This window comes from Salvelinus sp. IW2-2015, unplaced genomic scaffold, assembly GCF_002910315.2.
Source record: "Salvelinus sp. IW2-2015 unplaced genomic scaffold, ASM291031v2 Un_scaffold3729, whole genome shotgun sequence".
Lineage (NCBI taxonomy): Eukaryota > Metazoa > Chordata > Actinopteri > Salmoniformes > Salmonidae > Salvelinus > Salvelinus sp. IW2-2015.
In genome coordinates this window covers 99,092-116,938 of record NW_019945006.1, presented here as the reverse complement: position 1 = coordinate 116,938, position 17,847 = coordinate 99,092, and the positions used below count along the sequence as shown (strand labels likewise).

The 17,847-nt window shown below is 49.2% G+C and overlaps 1 pseudogene; it reads right to left on the bottom strand.

Annotated features, from left to right (window-relative positions):
- The window catches only part of LOC139026012 (TBC1 domain family member 15-like), a 77,914-nt pseudogene that overhangs the window by 42,610 nt on the left and 17,457 nt on the right, over positions 1 to 17,847 (bottom strand).

The window sequence follows — 17,847 nt, the reverse complement described above, 5'->3', positions numbered from 1 at the left end:
GGGTCTGTGTTGTATTTGTAACCAGCTGGTGCACGAAATCTAAGGAAGTCTCTAGATTTTGCTCGCCTGAAGTAGAGTATATTGTGATAAATTGCAGGCCACACTACTTGCCTAGAGAGTTTAAAGCTATACTTTTCGTGGCTGTTTATTTACCACCACAGACAGATGCTGGCACTAAGACTGCACTCAGTCAGCTGTATAAGGAAATTAGCAAACAGGAAACCACTCACCCAGAGCAGTGCTCCTATGGCCGGAGACTGTAATGCAGGGAAACTTAAATCAGTTCTACCAAATTTCTATCAACATATTAAATGTGCAACCAGAGGGAAAAAAATTCTAGATCACTTTACACCACACACAGAGACGCGTACCAAAGCTCTCCCTCGCCTTCCATTCGGTAAATCCGACCACAACTCTATCCTCCTTACAAGCAAAGATTAAATTAGGATGCACCTGCCATTGGACAGCTGCCTGCCATCCAGGACCTCTACACCAGGCGGTGTCAGAGGAAGGCCCTAAAAATTGTCAAAGACACCAGCCTCCCCCGTCATAGACTGTTCTCTCTACTACCGCATGGCAAGCGGTACCGGAGTGCCAAGTCTAGGACAAAAAGGCTTCAACAGTTTTCTACCCCCAAACCATAAGACTCCTGAACAGCTAACCAAATGGTTACCCGGACTATTTGCATTGTGTGCCCCCCCCCCCAACCCCTCTTTTACGCTGCTGCTACTCATAATCACTTTAACTATACATTCATGTACATACTACCTCAATTGGCCTGACCAACCAGTGCTCCCGCACATTGGCTACCCGAGCTATCTGCATTGTGTCCCGCCACCCACCACCCGCCAACCCCTCTTTTACGCTACTGCTACTCTCTGTTTATCATATATGCCTAATCACTTTAACCATATCTACATGTACATACTACTTCAATCAGCCCGACTAACCGGTGTCTGTATGTAGCCTCGCTACTTTATATAGCCTCGCTACTGTTATTTCACTGTCTTTTACTGTTGTTTTTATTTCTTACTTGCCTATTGTTCACATAATACCTTTTTTGCACCATAAGGTTAGAGCCTGTAAGTAAGCATTCACTGTAAGGTCTACACCTGTGTATTCGGCGCACGTGACAAACTTGATTTGACCTGTCTTGCAGATGAAGACAGACAGGCTTAGGAAACGCATACAGGTGATCAGATCCGATCAGATCAGATCCGTGTTTATCGTCTCCAGTACCACATCAATATGACCAACTGTAGCAATCTTGTGAGATTGTGAAGCACGGCTGCTTACTACCTGTCTCACTGGCTAGATGGGACTCTCAGCCAGGACCAGTGCAGACTGGCTAGATGGGACTCTCAGCCAGGACCCGTGCAGACTGGCTAGATGGGACTCTCAGCCAGGACCAGTGCAGACTGGCTAGATGGGACCTCTCACAGACCCGTGCAGACTGGCTAGATGGGACTCTCAGCCAGGACCAGTGCAGACTGGCTAGATGGGATTCTCAGCCAGGACCCGAGCAGACTGGCTAGATGGGACTCTCAGCCAGGACCGAGCAGACTGGCTAGATGGGATTCTCAGCAGGACCAGTGCAGACTGGCTAGAGGGACTCTCAGCCAGGACCCGAGCAGACTGGCTAGATGGGACTCTCAGCCAGGACCCGAGCAGACTGGCTAGTTGGGATTCTCAGCCAGGACCCGTGCAGACTGGCTAGATGGGACTCTCAGCCAGGACCAGTGCAGACTGGCTAGATGGGACTCTCAGCCAGGACCCGAGCAGACTGGCTAGATGGGACTCTCAGCCAGGCCGAGCAGACTGGCTAGATGGGACTCTCAGCCAGGACCCGAGCAGACTGGCTAGATGGGACTCTCAGCCAGGACCGAGCAGACTGGCTAGATGGGACTCTCAGCCAGGACCAGTGCAGACTGGCTAGATGGGACTCTCAGCCAGGACCCCAGCAGACTGGCTAGATGGGACTCTCAGCCAGGACCCGAGCAGACTGGCTAGATGGGACTCTCAGCCAGGACCCGAGCAGACTGGCTAGATGGGACTCTCAGCCAGGACCCCAGCAGACTGGTTAGATGGGAACTCTCAGCCAGGACCCCAGCAGACTGGCTAGATGGGACTCTCAGCCAGGACCCCAGCAGACTGGCTGTAGATGGGACTCTCAGCCAGGACCCCAGCAGACTGGCTAGATGGGACTCTCAGCCAGGACCCGAGCAGACTGGCTAGATGGGACTCTCAGCCAGGACCCGAGCAGACTGGCTAGATGGGACTCTCAGCCAGGACCCGAGCAGACTGGCTAGATGGGACTCTCAGCCAGGACCCGAGCAGACTGGCTAGATGGGACTCTCAGCCAGGACCCGAGCAGACTGGCTAGATGGGACTCTCAGCCAGGACCCGAGCAGACTGGCTAGATGGGACTCTCAGCCAGGAACCCGAGCGACTGGCTAATGGGACTCTCAGCCAGGACCGAGCAGACTGGCTAGATGGGACTCTCAGCCAGGACCAGTGAAGACTGGCTAGATGGGACTCTCAGCCAGGACCAGTGAAGACTGGCTAGATGGGACTCTCAGCCAGGACCAGTGAAGACTGGCTAGATGGGACTCTCAGCCAGGACCAGTGAAGACTGGCTAGATGGGACACTCAGCCAGGACCCGAGCAGACTGGCTAGATGGACTCTCAGCCAGGACCCGAGCAGACTGGCTAGATGGGACACTCAGCCAGGACCCGAGCAGACTGGCTAGATGGGACACTCAGCCAGGACCAGTGCAGACTGGCTAGATGGACTCTCAGCCAGGACCAGTGAAGACTGGCTAGATGGGACTCTGACAGAAGTTCCCTTTTCCTCACACAGACACAGCTCTACCGTCTGTCTCCATTTAAACCAGGAGGTTGTGTTAACAGCCACCCAGTTCCTCTCTAATTGCCTCTGTTTTAATTAGAAGTGACCCTCTGCTCTCAGCGTTGCCAAGGCAACCTGCGCTGCTAGCTAGCCTCTCCTCTCCGCAGGTGTGGTTGAGTGTGACGTTGGATGACATGTGCTTGCTAAACATAGGAATAGTCACCACACACAACCCACTCAGTGGAATGCCACCCAGAGTGGAACGGCAAAATGGCACACTCACTGTGCTTCTCACAAACGGGCTGGAAATGAGATATCCACTGAAAAATGTTTTTTGAACTTTGTTTCTCAGTAGGCTGTGCATGGCATGTAGCCTGTAGGCAGAGTGGGGACATCGGTAGGCCTGTAGGCCAGAGTGGGACATCGTAGGCCTGTAGGCCAGAGTGGGGACATCGGTAGGCCTGTAGGCCAGAGTGGGGACATCGGTAGGCCTGTAGGCCAGAGTGGGGACATCGGTAGGCCGTAGGCCACGAGATGGGGACATCGGTAGGCCTGTAGGACGAGGGGACATCGGTAGCCTGTAGGACAGAGTGGGCACATCGGTAGCCTGTAGGACAGAGTGGCACATCGGTAGGCTGTAGGACACAGGGGGCACATCGGTAGGCCTGTAGGACAAGAGTGGCACATCGGTAGGCCTGTAGGACAGAGTGGGACATCGGTAGGCCTGTAGGACAGAGTGGGGACATCGGTAGGCCTGTAGGACAGATGTGGACATCGGTAGGCCTGTAGGCCAGATGGGGGACATCGGTAGGCCTGTAGGCCAGAGTGGGGACATCGTAGGCCTGTAGGCCAGAGTGGGGACATCGGTAGGCCTGTGAGCCAGAGTGGGGACATCGGTAGCCTGTAGCCAGAGTGGACTCGGTAGGCCTGTAGGACAGAGTGGGCACATCGGTAGGCCTGTAGGACAGAGTGGGCACATCGGTAGCCTGTAGGACAGAGTGGGCACATCGCGTAGGCCTGTTCAGAGGGTTAAATGAGGAAGACACATTTCAGTTGATGACATTCAGTTGTACAACTGACTAGGTCTCCTTTCAACATCAGGACTGTTTTCCTCAACTGACTAGGTCTCCTTTCAACATCAGGACTGTTTCCCTCAACTGACTAGGTCTCCCCTCTCAACATCAGGACTGTTTCCCTCAACTGACTAGGTCTCCCTTTCAACATCAGGACTGTTTTCCTCAACTGACTAGGTCTCCTTTCAACATCAGGACTGTTTCCCTCAACTGACTAGGTCTCCCCTCTCAACATCAGGACTGTTTCCCTCAACTGACTAGGTCTCCCCTTTCACATCAGGACTGTTTTCCTCAACTGACTAGGTCTCTCCTTTCAACATCAGGACTGTTTTCCTCAACTGACTAGGTCTCCCTTTCAACATCAGGACTGTTTTCCTCAACTACTAGGTCTCCTTTCAACATCAGGACTGTTTTCCTCAACTGACCAGGTCTCCTTTCAACATCAGGACTGTTTTCCTCAACTGACTAGGTCTCCTTTCAACATCAGGACTGTTTTCCTCAACTGACTAGGTCTCCTTTCAACGTCAGGACTGTTTTCCTCAACTGACTAGGTCTCCTTTCAACGTCAGGACTGTTTTCCTAACTGACTAGGTCTCCCTTTCAACGTCAGGACTGTTTCCTCAACTGACTAGGTCTCCTTTCAACATCAGGACTGTTTTCCTCAACTGACTTGGTCTCCCCTTTCAACATCAGGACTGTTTTCCTCAACTGACTAGGTCTCCTTTCAACATCAGGACTGTTTTCCTCAACTGACTTGGTCTCCCCTTTCAACATCAGGACTGTTTTCCTCAACTGACTAGGTCTCCCCTTTCAACATCAGGACTGTTTTCCTCAACTGACCTGGTCTCCCCTTTCAACATCAGGACTGTTTTTCTCAACTGACTAGGTCTCCCCTTTCAACATCAGGACTGTTTTCCTCAACTGACCTGGTCTCCCCTTTCAACATCAGGACTGTTTTCCTCAACTGACTTAGGTCTCCCCTTTCAACATCAGGACTGTTTTCCTCAACTGACTAGGCTCTCCCTTTCAACATCAGGACTGTTTTCCTCAACTGACTCGGTCTCCTTTCAACGTCAGGACTGTTTTCCTCAACTGACTAGGTCTCTCCTTTCAACATCAGGACTGTTTTCCTCAACTGACTAGGTCTCCCCTTTCAACATCAGGACTGTTTTTCCTCAACTGACTAGGTCTCCCCTTTCAACCATCAGGACTGTTTTCCTCAACTGACTAGGTCTCCCCTTTCAACATCAGGACTGTTTTCCTCAACTGACTAGGTCTCCCCTTTCAACATCAGGACTGTTTTCATCAACTGACTAGGTCTCCCCTTTCAACATCAGGACTTGTTTCATCAACTGACTAGGTCTCCCCTTTCAACATCAGGACTGTTTTCCTCAACTGACTAGGTCTCCTTTCAACATCAGGACTGTTTTCCTCAACTGACTAGGTCCCCTTTCAACATCAGGACTGTTTTCCTCAACTGACTAGGTCTCCCCTTTCAACATCAGGACTGTTTTCATCAACTGACCAGGTCTCCCCTTCCAACGTTAGGACTGTTTTCCTCAACTGACTAGGTCTCCCCTTTCAACGTCAGGACTGTTTTCCTCAACTGACTCGGTCTCCCCTTAAAACATCAGGACTGTTTTCCTCAACTGACTCGGTCTCCCCTTTCAACATCAGGACTGTTTTCCTCAACTGACTAGGGCTCTCCTTTCAACATCAGGACTGTTTTCCTCAACTGACTAGGTCTCCCCTTTCAACATCAGGACTGTTTTCCTCAACTGACTAGGTCTCCCTTTCAACATCAGGACTGTTTTCCTCAAACTGACTAGGTCTCCCCTTTCAACATCAGGACTGTTTCCTCAACTGACTAGGTCTCCCCTTTCAACATCAGGACTGTTTTCCTCAACGGACTAGGTCTCCCTTTCAACACAGGACTGTTTTCCCTCAACTGACTAGGTTCTCCCTCTCAACATCAGGACTGTTTTTCCTCAACTGACTAGGTATCCCCTATCCCATTTAGCAGATGCTTTTATCAAAACAGACTTATCTCTCTCTCCCCCCCCCGTCTTACCGGAGTGTGCTGTTCTATCTAGCCGGTGCAAACATAGGATATTACAGTTTTTGATGTCCCGTTGGTAGGATATTCGTGATCGTACCTCGCCTAATTTATTGTCCAATGATTGCACGTTGGCGAGTAATATTTACGGTAACGGCAGCTTTCCCACGCACCTTCTGCGGATCCTCACAAGGCATCCCGCTCTGTGTCCTCTGTACCTGCGCCTCTGTACCTGCGCCTCTGTACCTGCGCCTCTGTACCTGCGCCTCTGTACCTGCGCCTCTGTACCTGCGCCTCTGTACCTGCGCCTCTTCCTCTTGCAAATAACGGGGATGTTGGCCTTGTCGGGTGTTCGGAGAATGTCCTGTGCGTCTGCTTGTTGAAGAAAAACATCTGTCTAATCCGAGGTGATCGCTGTCCTGATATCCAGAAGCTCTTTTTTACCGTAAGATACAAAGAACGCGAAAAAAACCCACATAATAACACAATTGGTTGGGCGCCTGTAAAACTGCTGCCATTTCTTCCAGCGCCATTTTCCAGTTCCAGTTCCAGTGTCTGTGTGTGTGTGTGTGTGTGTGTGTGTGTGTGTGTGTGTGTGTGTGTGTGTCAGTATGTGGGTGTGTGAGAGTATGTCAGTATGCACGTTCATTCCCAGTGTCTACTCTGACTCACCTTGGTGATAACCTCAAAGCCTGGTTCCTCCAGCTGGTTGATGTCCAATCCTGGTATGGACTCATTCAGCAGGTCAGCCACCTCCCCGACGGGCCTCTGCTGCAGTAGCTCCGTGTCTGGACCCCGGAACGCATCAAACAGGTAGTTGGTCACCTTGGAGAAACCACCCAGCGTAGTGGTGACTGGGTCCTGAGAAAACTTCTGTTGGGTAGGTGGGAGTAAGAGGGGGAGATGGGAAGAGAGGAAGGAGAGACAGTTGATTGGAGGAGAGAGGGAGTAAAAGCGGAACAGGGGAGAGAGAGAGAGGAAAAAGGAAGAGGATTGCGGGGACGAGAGAGGAGAGGAGGAGAAGGAGAGATGGAGAGGAGGAGGAGAAGGAGAGATGGAGAGGATGAGGAGAAGGAGAGATGGAGAGGATGAGGAGAAATGGAGAGGAGGAGGAGAAGGAGAGGAGAAGGGGAGAGAGGAGGAGGAGAAGGAGAGGAGAGAGGAGGAGAGATGGAGAGGAGAAGGAGAGGGGAGGTGAGAGAAGGAGAGGGATGACAGGGGTCATGAAGGAGGTCATTGTTAACGCTGTGGCACCAGACAGATGTATTTTAGCTGCCGTCTCATTATAAGCACTTTAAAGATGACAAGAGCTACTTTTAGCTATGCTATTTTCACCTCATCACAGGTGTGAAATGTTACCTTTGGAAGTGCCCACAGCTAGATGACTTACTGCACATTTTACCTTCCGATGTTCATCAAAAGCAACGGAGAAAGCATCTCAAGAGCACAACAGGTCATCATCTCAGACTCCTAACCTAGTACCATCCCCCGACCCCCCCCCCCGCTAATTGAAACACTCCAAACCTAGTACCATCCCCGACCCCCCGCTGCCTGAAACACAGACTCCCACCTAGTACCATCCCCCGACCCCCCCCCGCTGCCTGAAACACTCCCAACCTAGTACCATCCCCCGACCCCCCGCTGCCTGAAACACAGACTCCCAACCTAGTACCATCCCCCGACCCCCCCCCGCTGCCTGAAACACTCCCAACCTAGTACCATCCCCGACCCCCCCGCTGCCTGAAACACAGACTCCCAACCTAGTACCATCCCCGACCCCCCCCGCTGCCTGAAACACTCCCAACCTAGTACCATCCCCCGACCCCCCCGCTGCCTGAAACACAGACTCCCAACCTAGTACCATCCCCCGAACCCCCGCTGCCTGAAACACAGACTCCCAACCTAGTACCATCCCCGACCCCCCCGCTGCCTGAAACACAGACTCCCAACCTAGTACCATCCCCGACCCCCCCCCCCGCTGCCTGAAACACTCCCAACCTAGTACCATCCCCCCGACTACCATCCCCGACCCCCCCCCCCGCGCCTGAAACACCTCCAACTCTCCAGACTGCGTACTCTGACGATGAAGAAGTAAAAGCCTACAATATCACATCACCAAGAAAACTAATGCTTTTCAAGGCCTCATTTTTTGAATACTCTCGCTACAAAAGTACCACAGGAATCAAAGACTTTAGAGAAAAGAGGCCAATCCATTTCTGCTGCCGTTGGTTACCGGCCGGCTGAGACGCTGCTCATTCATCTTTGCAATTGGATTTTTTAAAAGTCGTATTAGAAAACAATATTCCAGCAGAGTTAACCCCTTTGTGAAGAGAGGCCACCCAACGGTATTAGCAAGTCAAGGCTCATTAGCTTCTCCTCCACAATCCCTGCTTTACTAAATGGCTCCTGTAATACTGATATAGGGCAGGAGAGAGAGGAGGCTGGCCGGGAGGGAGGCAACGTGAACCTTAATGATAATGAGTCACAGTATCTCATTCAGCTCGGCAGCCAACCTAATGTCTATGAGATGTTGCCGCTATTCCATAACGCGCAGTCGGGATCTAAAACAATGTGCCACTACAGTCAGGCCTGTTATCTGCCCACAACGCATTAGCAGACGCCGTTAAAAACGTGTCCCGGTTGGTTTGGCGAGAGCAGAGGCACGGCCCACTTAATTATAAAGGACACACATAAGACCTGCGCTGAAGGAGGTTATATTTCAAACAAGGAAAAGATTTGTATTACAAGAGTCAAAATGTCAACGAGAAGGACAATAGATAAATGATATGCAATTAAAAGTCCCTGAGGCGACCTAAAAACAACTCCTGCCAACTATTCCCTCTGTCTGCTGGCCATGTAGCCTGGTGCTGATGGCGTACAAAGTGTATTACCAGTTCTCCACTATTCAGAGCATGTACCCCCCCTGTAACCCCATCCTTTATTACCCATTCTCCCTATTCAGAGCATGTACCCCCCCTGTAACCCCCATCCTTTTATTACCCAGTTCTCCCCTATTCAGGCAGCAAGACTGCGCCCCAAAAAGCACCCTATATAGCACACTACTTTAGACCAGAGCCCCATTCCCTATATAGTGCACTGCTTTAGACCAGGGCCCTATTCCCTATGTAGTGCACTACTTTAGACCAGAGCCCTATTCCCTATATAGTGCACTACTTTAGACCAGAGCCCTATTCCCTATATAGTGCACTACTTTAGACCAGAGCCCTATCCCTATATAGTGCACTACTTTTGTCCAGAGCCCTATTCCTATATAGTGCACTACTTTAGACCAGAGCCTATATAGTACACTACTTTAGACCAGAGCCCTATATATGCACTACTTTTGTCCAGAGCCCTATTCCCTATATAGTGCACTACTTTAGAACAGAGCCCTATTCCCTAATAGTGCACTACTTTAGACCAGAGCCCTATTCCCTATATAGTGCACTACTTTAGACCAGAGCTCTATGGACTATAAAGGGGATAGGGTGCCATTTGGGACACATTTATTTTCTCCTACCCAGGCATTCAGAGAGGCCTCATAAAACAAACCAACAAAATGTGCTGCTCTCATTAAGGTCACTGCCCTGCTCAGAACAAACGCATTAAAAATAACAGCAGAGTTGTTCTGTGAACCCTGAAACAGTATAGAGGCGCGGCTGGGAGGAGACAGTATAGAGACGGGCCGGGAGGAGACAGTATAGAGACGGGCCGGGGGAGACAGTATAGAGACGGGCCGGGAGGAGACAGTATAGAGACGGGCCGGGAGAGACAGTATAGAGACGGGCCGGGAGGAGACAGTATAGAGACGGGGCCGGGAGGAGACAGTATAGAGGCCGGGCGCGGGAGGAGACAGTATAGAGGACGGCCGGGAGGAGACAGTATAGAGACGGGCCGGAGGAGACAGTATAGAGACGGGCGGGAGGAGACAGCGTATAGAGACGGGCCGGGAGGAGACAGTATAGAGACGGGCCGGGAGGAGACAGTATAGAGGCCGGCCGGGAGAGAACAGTATAGAGACGGGCCGGGAGGAGACCAGTATAGAGGCCGGCCGGGAGGAGACAGTATAGAGGCGGCGGGAGAGGCACGTATAGAGACTGGGAGGTAGGGGAATGAAGGCAGTGACTACATGGGAAAGTATTGCTTTCTTTTCTCTATAAGTACTAGTTGCCGGAGTGTGAGGAGGCAGGCGTAGGCTAGGGTGTGAGGAGGCAGGCGTAGGCTAGGGGCAGCGTAGGCTAGGAGGCAGGCGTAGGCTAGGAGGCAGGCGTAGGCTAGGGAGGCAGGCGTAGGCTAGGAGGCAGGCGTAGGCTAGGAGGCAGGCGTAGGCTAGGAGGCAGGCGTAGGCTGAGGGGGTAGCTAGGAGGCAGGTAGGCTAGGAGGCAGGCGTAGGCTAGGAGGCAGGCGTAGGCTAGGAGGCAGGCGTAGGCTAGGAGGCAGGCGTAGGCTAGGGGTGAGGAGGAGGCTAGGCTAGGGTGTGAGGAGCAGGCTAGGCTAGGGTGTGAGGAGGCAGGCGTACACTAGGGTGTGAGGAGGCAGGTGTACACTAGGCTGTGAGGAGCAGGTTGTACACTAGGCTGTGAGGAGGCAGGTGTACACTAGGCTGTGAGGAGGCAGGTGTACACTAGGCTGTGAGGAGGCAGGTGTACACTAGGCTGTGAGGAGGCAGGTGTACACTAGGCTGTGAGGAGGCAGGTGTACACTAGGCTGTGAGGAGGCAGGTGTACACTAGGCTGTGAGGAGGCAGGTGTACACTAGGCTGTGAGGAGGCAGGTGTACACTAGGCTGTGAGGAGGCAGGTGTACACTAGGCTGTGAGGAGGCAGGTGTAGACTAGGCTGTGAGGAGGCAGGTGTACACTAGGCTGTGAGGAGGCAGGTGTACACTAGGTGTGAGGAGGCAGGTGTACACTAGGGTGTGAGGGGCAGGTGTACACTAGGCTGTGAGGAGGCAGGTGTAGACTAGGCTGTGAGGAGGCAGGTGTAGACTAGGCTGTGAGGAGGCAGGTGTAGACTAGGGTGTGAGGAGGCAGGTGTAGACTAGGCTGTGAGGAGGCAGTGTAGACTAGGGTGTGTGAGGAGGCAGTGGTAGACTAGGCTGTGAGGAGGCAGGTGTAGACTAGGTGTGCAGGTTGTACGTAATAAGTCCGAGGTGGCTCATCTAGCAGGTTCTCAAAGGACTGGGACATAGCTCTGCTGTGGGGGCTGACCTGGAGGAGGGAGGCATCTGTGGTAGACCTAATAGGGAGGACAGAAAAAAAGAAAGAGAGAGAAAGAAAGAGAGAAGAAGGAGGAAAGAGAGAGAAAGAGAGAGGAGAGAGAAGAGAGAAAGAGAGAGAAAAGCGAGAAAGAGAGAGAAAGAGAGAGGAGAGAGAAAGAGAGAGAAAAGTTAGAATAAGTGAGATATGATAGAGAATAGAGGAGGAAAGTTCAATCCTCAGAGTGTCTGTATCATGGACTCATCATGAGACGAGTCTGGAAGAGAAGTCCAGGAGTCGGTGGTTTCAGGGGAGCAACTTTGGTTTAGAAGTGGGGGGGGGGGACAAATAATTATTATTTTTCCACTCCAAACAGCCTACCCGACCGCTCGGTCCTAAAGCACACCGTTGCTTCTTTTTGTATCACATTCCAATGATAAGTCCACGCCCCCAGAAAAGTTGGGTCTCTTTGGTCTCAGGGAACAAGCGTGTCTGGAAGAGAAGCTCAGAGAGTCTTCTGTCTCAGGGAACAAGCTTGTCTGGAAGAGAAGCTCAGGAGAGTCTCTGGTCTCAGGGAACAAGCTTGTCTGGAAGAGAAGCTCAGAGAGTCTCTGGTCTCAGGGAACAAGCTTGTCTGGAAGAGAAGCTCAGAGAGTCTCTGGTCTCAGGGAACAAGCTTGTCTGGAAGAGAAGCTCAGAGAGTCTCTGGTCTCAGGGAACAAGCTTGTCTGGAAGAGAAGCTCAGAGAGTCTCTGGTCTCAGGGAACAAGCTTGTCTGGAAGAGAAGCTCAGAGAGTCTCTGGTCTCAGGGAACAAGCTTGTCGGAAGAGAAGCTCAGAGTCTCTGGTCTCAGGAACAAGCGTGTCTGGAAGAGAAGCTCAGAGAGTCTCTGGTCTCAGGGACAAGCGTTGTCTGGAAGAGAAGCTCAGAGAGTCTCTGGTCTCAGGGAACAAGCTTGTCCAGTATTGGATTATGCCACTACAGAATCCAATATTGTGACAACCACTTAACAGCCCTTCACTAAGCCGTACTCAGATCCACCCTGTAGACTACTACAGAGGCCCATAACAGTCCTTCACTAAGCTGTACTCAGATCCACCCTGTAGACTACTACAGAGGCCCATAACAGTCCTTCACTAAGCCGTACTCAGATCCACCCTGTAGACCACTACAGAGGCCCATAACAGTCCTTCACTAAGCTGTACTCAGATCCACCCTGTATACTACTACAGAGGCCCATAACAGCCCTTCACTAAGCTGTACTCAGATCCACCCTGTAGACTACTGTAATAAATACCATTTAATATAACACAAGCATATCCCTATTACGTTGTTATAACTAACTTCTTTCAAAACAGGGTTTCTCACAAACTCATAAGCAGATACTGAGACCCACACACACCCAGAGACAGATGGCTGGCACAGACCTTTCATAAACACTGATAAGAAAAGGGTGCTTGGTTCTGCATTTCACGAGATACTGAGACACACACATACCCAAGGACAGAGGGCTGACGTAAACCTTTCATAAACACTGATTAAAATAGGAACATCTACGCACACACAAAATCTCCTCTTTAGGCTGAACATTTTACAGAGACACACAGATATGACAGGAACATCTACGCACACACCTAAACTCCTGTTTTAGCTGAACATTTCTGAAGACAAAGAAGTCTACTCAGAGCCAATGGGACAGTGATACTAGCCTGAAGGGGACCTCGCCCAACTCATCAGGACCAACCAGAGGACCAGAACTTCCAGACTCAACCTACTTTCTGTGCTGTATAAAATGTCTATGCACTCTGTTATCTGGGCTCTTTCCGACGGTTCTCTATGAGCCAGACAGAACGAGTCCGTGCACGCTTGTACCAGATATCTTTACTCTTAAATAAAACTGTCGCTTGTCATACAATTTACCACCTTGTCTGAATCGATCCTTGACCGGCTCACCCTTCTCCATATCCAATTATCAACACTACTACAGAAGCCCATAACAGTCCTTCACTAAGCTGTACTCAGATCCAGCCTGTAGACTACTACAGAAGCCCATCACAGTCCTTCACTAAGCTGTACTCAGATCCACCCTGTATACTACTACAGAAGCCCATAACAGTCCTTCACTAAGCTGTACTCAGATCCACCCTGTATACTACTACAAGTCACAGGACTTAACTGTGTGTTGTTAGTGTCTGGCTGATGTGTGGAGTAGACTACTTCTAGTGCTAACAGCCCCACAGCCAACGGCTGTGTCTCAAATGGCACCACCCTATCCCTTTATAGTCCACAGGGCTCTGGTCAAAAGTAGTGCACTAAATAGTTAACAGGCTGTCATTTGGGACGTGGGGAGAGTCTTTTCTATGGTTAAGATGATAGCAACTAGGACTTGTTCCTCCATGAATTATTGAAGAGCTCCATTGATTTTATGGAAATTGAATAGTGACTCTTAACAGACTAAACATGTAACAGGTAAAAAAAAAAAAACACCAGGTCTGACAACGGTTGCTTCACATCGGGGCGTAGCACGGGGAAACACTGTCTGCTGCTTGTGGAAACACGAACACACTTAGTTCAGTAACATCCCTGTACTATAGAAGGTAGGCTCAGTGACTAGTGTTATGCATATCGTACAGTGGGTTCAGACAGGGGCTGCGTCCCAAATGTAGGGCCCTACAAAGATCTGCGTTGTGGACAACGGGGACGGGATCACGGAATCCAGACATTAAAACGCAATTCAACAATATTAAAACATTTAACTATGGAAGCTAGTAGGACATCACCTACAATGTATTGAAGCTAGTAGGACATCACCTACAATGTATTGAAGCTAGTAGGACATCACCTCAAATACGTTGAAGCTAGTAGGACATCACCTACAATGTATTGAAGCTAGTAGGACATCACCTACAATGCGTCGAAGCTAGTAGGACATCACCTAAATGTATTGAAGCTAGTAGGACATCACCTACAATGCGTTGAAGCTAGTAGGACATCACCTAAATGCGTTGAACTTCTAGAAAATTCTATAATTTCCCCCAAATGAACATAAAACATGAACAAGATAAGTCAGTGATGAATAAATTCCTTCAACTTCCTGAAGAGGCCAGGACACAGGAACGCCCCTGTCTGTGTGCGCCCGTTTGTCTACCACTTTCTGTAGCCGTTAGCAATGATGCTAATGAAAAATAAACAAATAAAAAACGCCATCTGGCAAAATGGTAGCCTATTCCCTTTATAGTGCACTTCTTCAAAAGAGGTACACTATATAGGGAATAGGGTGACATTTGGGACAGTCATGTGATGCAGAGTTAATTAGCCTGTTTGAATAGTCCTGCAACCCCAGAAAACCAACAACACAGTTGTTAAGGCGTGCAACTCATTAAAAACCTCTGCCAGCTGTAATATACTCTGTGATTTTAATATTCAGAGCCATTTCAAATAAACTCAACTGTGCTCAGTTTGGCTCATTAAAAGCAGAGGAGAGAGAGAGGCTCCGTCCCAAACGACAACCCCGTTCCCTATAAAGTACTTTAGAAAGTAGTGCACTTCATAGGGAATAAGGTGCCATTTATAGGGGTATAACGGGTGGACTATTCCCACTCCGGCCAGGAGAGAAAATGAGGAAAAGACAGGCAGGTCGAGGATTACACAGTGAAGAACTATAGGAGGGTCATTCTGTAACTCCTCCAGACTCCTGGTGACAATTCAGTGACATGGAAACATTCCTAATTGATATTTGGGAAAAAGGTTATTTACAAATGAAAGCTGATTGTAATGGCCTTTTATCTGTGGATGAGTATCCCTATACTAGGATGGAAGCAAATATAAGTAATTATAACAAATCATGCAAATAATTATGTACATTTAACAAGAATATGTTAATGTATCGAGCAACGATTATGCCTTTTTTTCTTGTCATTAAGTTAATTTACGAAAATCGCTATTTAACAAGCTATCTGACTAGCTCACATTAGCCAGCTAGCTATACATTTAGCTTGCTATATATGGAAGGTTGACATTTGAATGAATTGTCATTTGTGTTGTTTGAAAGGCCCAGTGTGGTTCAAATTCAGTGTTTCATATCGTACAACTGATGTGTTTTATATCATATTGTACAACAGCTGATGAAACTAACACTGTAAAAGAGTGAAAACATTTTATCAGTTTGATTTCCTGATAGTTTCTCGTTGAAAACAACCTATATACACAGGATCTTCTAATCAGCAGGTTGGCATGGGCGGGAGTCTCGGCTTTCCATGGTGACATCACAATGCAGTAAATTGGTTAATAGACCAATAACAAAAAGAGTTCCAAACCTCTCTGCCAATAAAAGCTAGTTCTGTTTTCCCCTCCTCACTTAGATCCCTCCCAGGGAATTCTTGCCTGAGAAATTGTATTTCTGTCCATTTTAAAAATTGAAAATTATTATAGTATGGTACTTCCATAAACCAGCAAACCAAGCGGTCATCTTGTGAACCAGTGGATGTAAAAGAATCTAGCTAAAGCATTTACTACAAATTAAATGAACAATGTTGTAAGCTTGCCTTGCTGTTCTTTAAAAACATGTTTCAAAGTCAAACACTAGTCATTGTTCTTTATTGTAGTAAAGTTAGAGATTGAAGATGTTTGTGAAAATCTATCTTATTGTGTAGTGGATGATGAAAAGATAAACATGCCTATGGAGCTGTGTGGCCCATCTGTATGGACCCTAAAACGTTTGGTATAAATAATAGTTCAGAACACTGGTTTTAATTGCTCCAACTGGTTAATCATTAATCCCATAGAAATTGCAGAAAATTACAGAGTGAAGGAAATGCGACTGTCAAACTGCTATTATGAAATGAAAGTCCTGCTTCATTACTACTCCACATTGAACCACAGCCAGAGGACAGCTACATTACTACTCCACATTGAACCACAGCCAGAGGACAGCTACATTACCACTCCACAATTGAACCACAGCCAGAGGGACAGCTACATTACCACTCCACATTGAACCACAGCCAGAGGACAGCTACATTACCACTCCACATTGAACCACAGCCAGAGGACAGCTACATTACCACTCCACATTGAACCACAGCCAGAGGACAGCTACATTACCACTCCACATGAACCACAGCAGAGATGGCTACATTACCACTCCACATTGAACCACAGCCAGAGGACAGCTACATTACCACTCTACATTGAACCACAGCCAGAGGATGACTACATTACCACTCCACATTGAACCACAGCCAGAGGAGACTACGAATGACCACTCCACATTGAACCACAGCCAGAGGATGACTACATTACCACTCCACATTGAACCACAGCCAGAGGACAGCTACATTACTACTCCACATTGAACCACAGCCAGGGAATGCGTACATTACCACTCCACATTGAACCACAGCCAGGGAATGCGTACATTACCACTCCACATTGAACCACAGCCAGGGAATGCGTACATTACAGGCACATGGTTGTTTTGCGGTTCTCATATGGTAAGTACGTGTTGTTGCATGAGACCTACAGTATGAGGAAAGACATTACTGCCGTCAGAACTGGCATTGAGAAAAACACAAGTCTCGTCTTCAATGAACTGCGAGGTAAGCAATCCTGTGGCGGCTTCTGCTGTGCATGAGTGATGTCCCATTCCATAGGGCTATTTATCTCTCCCTACGACTAAACGCTCCGTCTGAGGGACACTCCCCCACCGAGGGGAGGGCTAAGAGGGGTTATTGGAATTGAGAGTCTCTCTCTCTCTCATCCCCCCCCTCCCAATTGGTCCTAAGAGACCAGTAGACTGTTAACCTGACACAGCAGGTGGAAGGTAAGAAAAGGTCACACACCAAAACAATGTAGCCACACACACAGAACACACTGCAACTCACCACCCACAGCATTAGCATAGAAATGGTGTTGAAACACACCGGTTAAAACCGTCCCATTGAAGGGGAGAGAAGCCTTTAACAACCAATCACAGCACGGCAGCATCTAGGAAGGAATAAACTACAATAGCAGCTCCCCGCATGCAAATAAATCACAGCCTTCGTCCCAAATGGCACCCTAGCCCATATATAGAGCACTAACTCCTACCAGAGCCCCTCTATAGAGGGGATAGTGTGGTGTTTGGGATGCAGACGCGGTGTGAAGACGGTTATTATTATTACTAGAGAGGGGAAACCGCTGCTAAAGGCCACTGAGAAACTGTCTAACAAAACACCTGATAGATGAACAGACAGTTGTGTGATTCTGTTGGACACATATAGGGCTGAGACTGGGCTATGTCCCAAATGGCACCCTATTCCCTGTTTACTGCACTACGTTAGACCAGAGCCCTATTCCCTGTTTACTGCACTACGTTAGACCAGAGCCCTATTCCCTGTTTACTACACTATGTTAGACCAGAGCCCATGTGAGTGAGTGTCTCTCCTCCCAGGTTCTGTAGCAGCGCAGCAGAACCCCCATAAATCACTGCTGGATGAGCAATGAAGCCTCCTGTAAATGACATTCATGATAAGTAACGCCGACTGTACAAGCACCGGTCCGCTTAACTGTGGGTTCTGTTCTCACAGCACCGCTGGGGGATCTGTTCTCACAGCACCGCTGGGGGCTGTATGCTCTGGGCTGTGTTCTCACAGCACCGCTGGGGGCTGTATGCTCTGGGCTGTGTTCTCACAGCA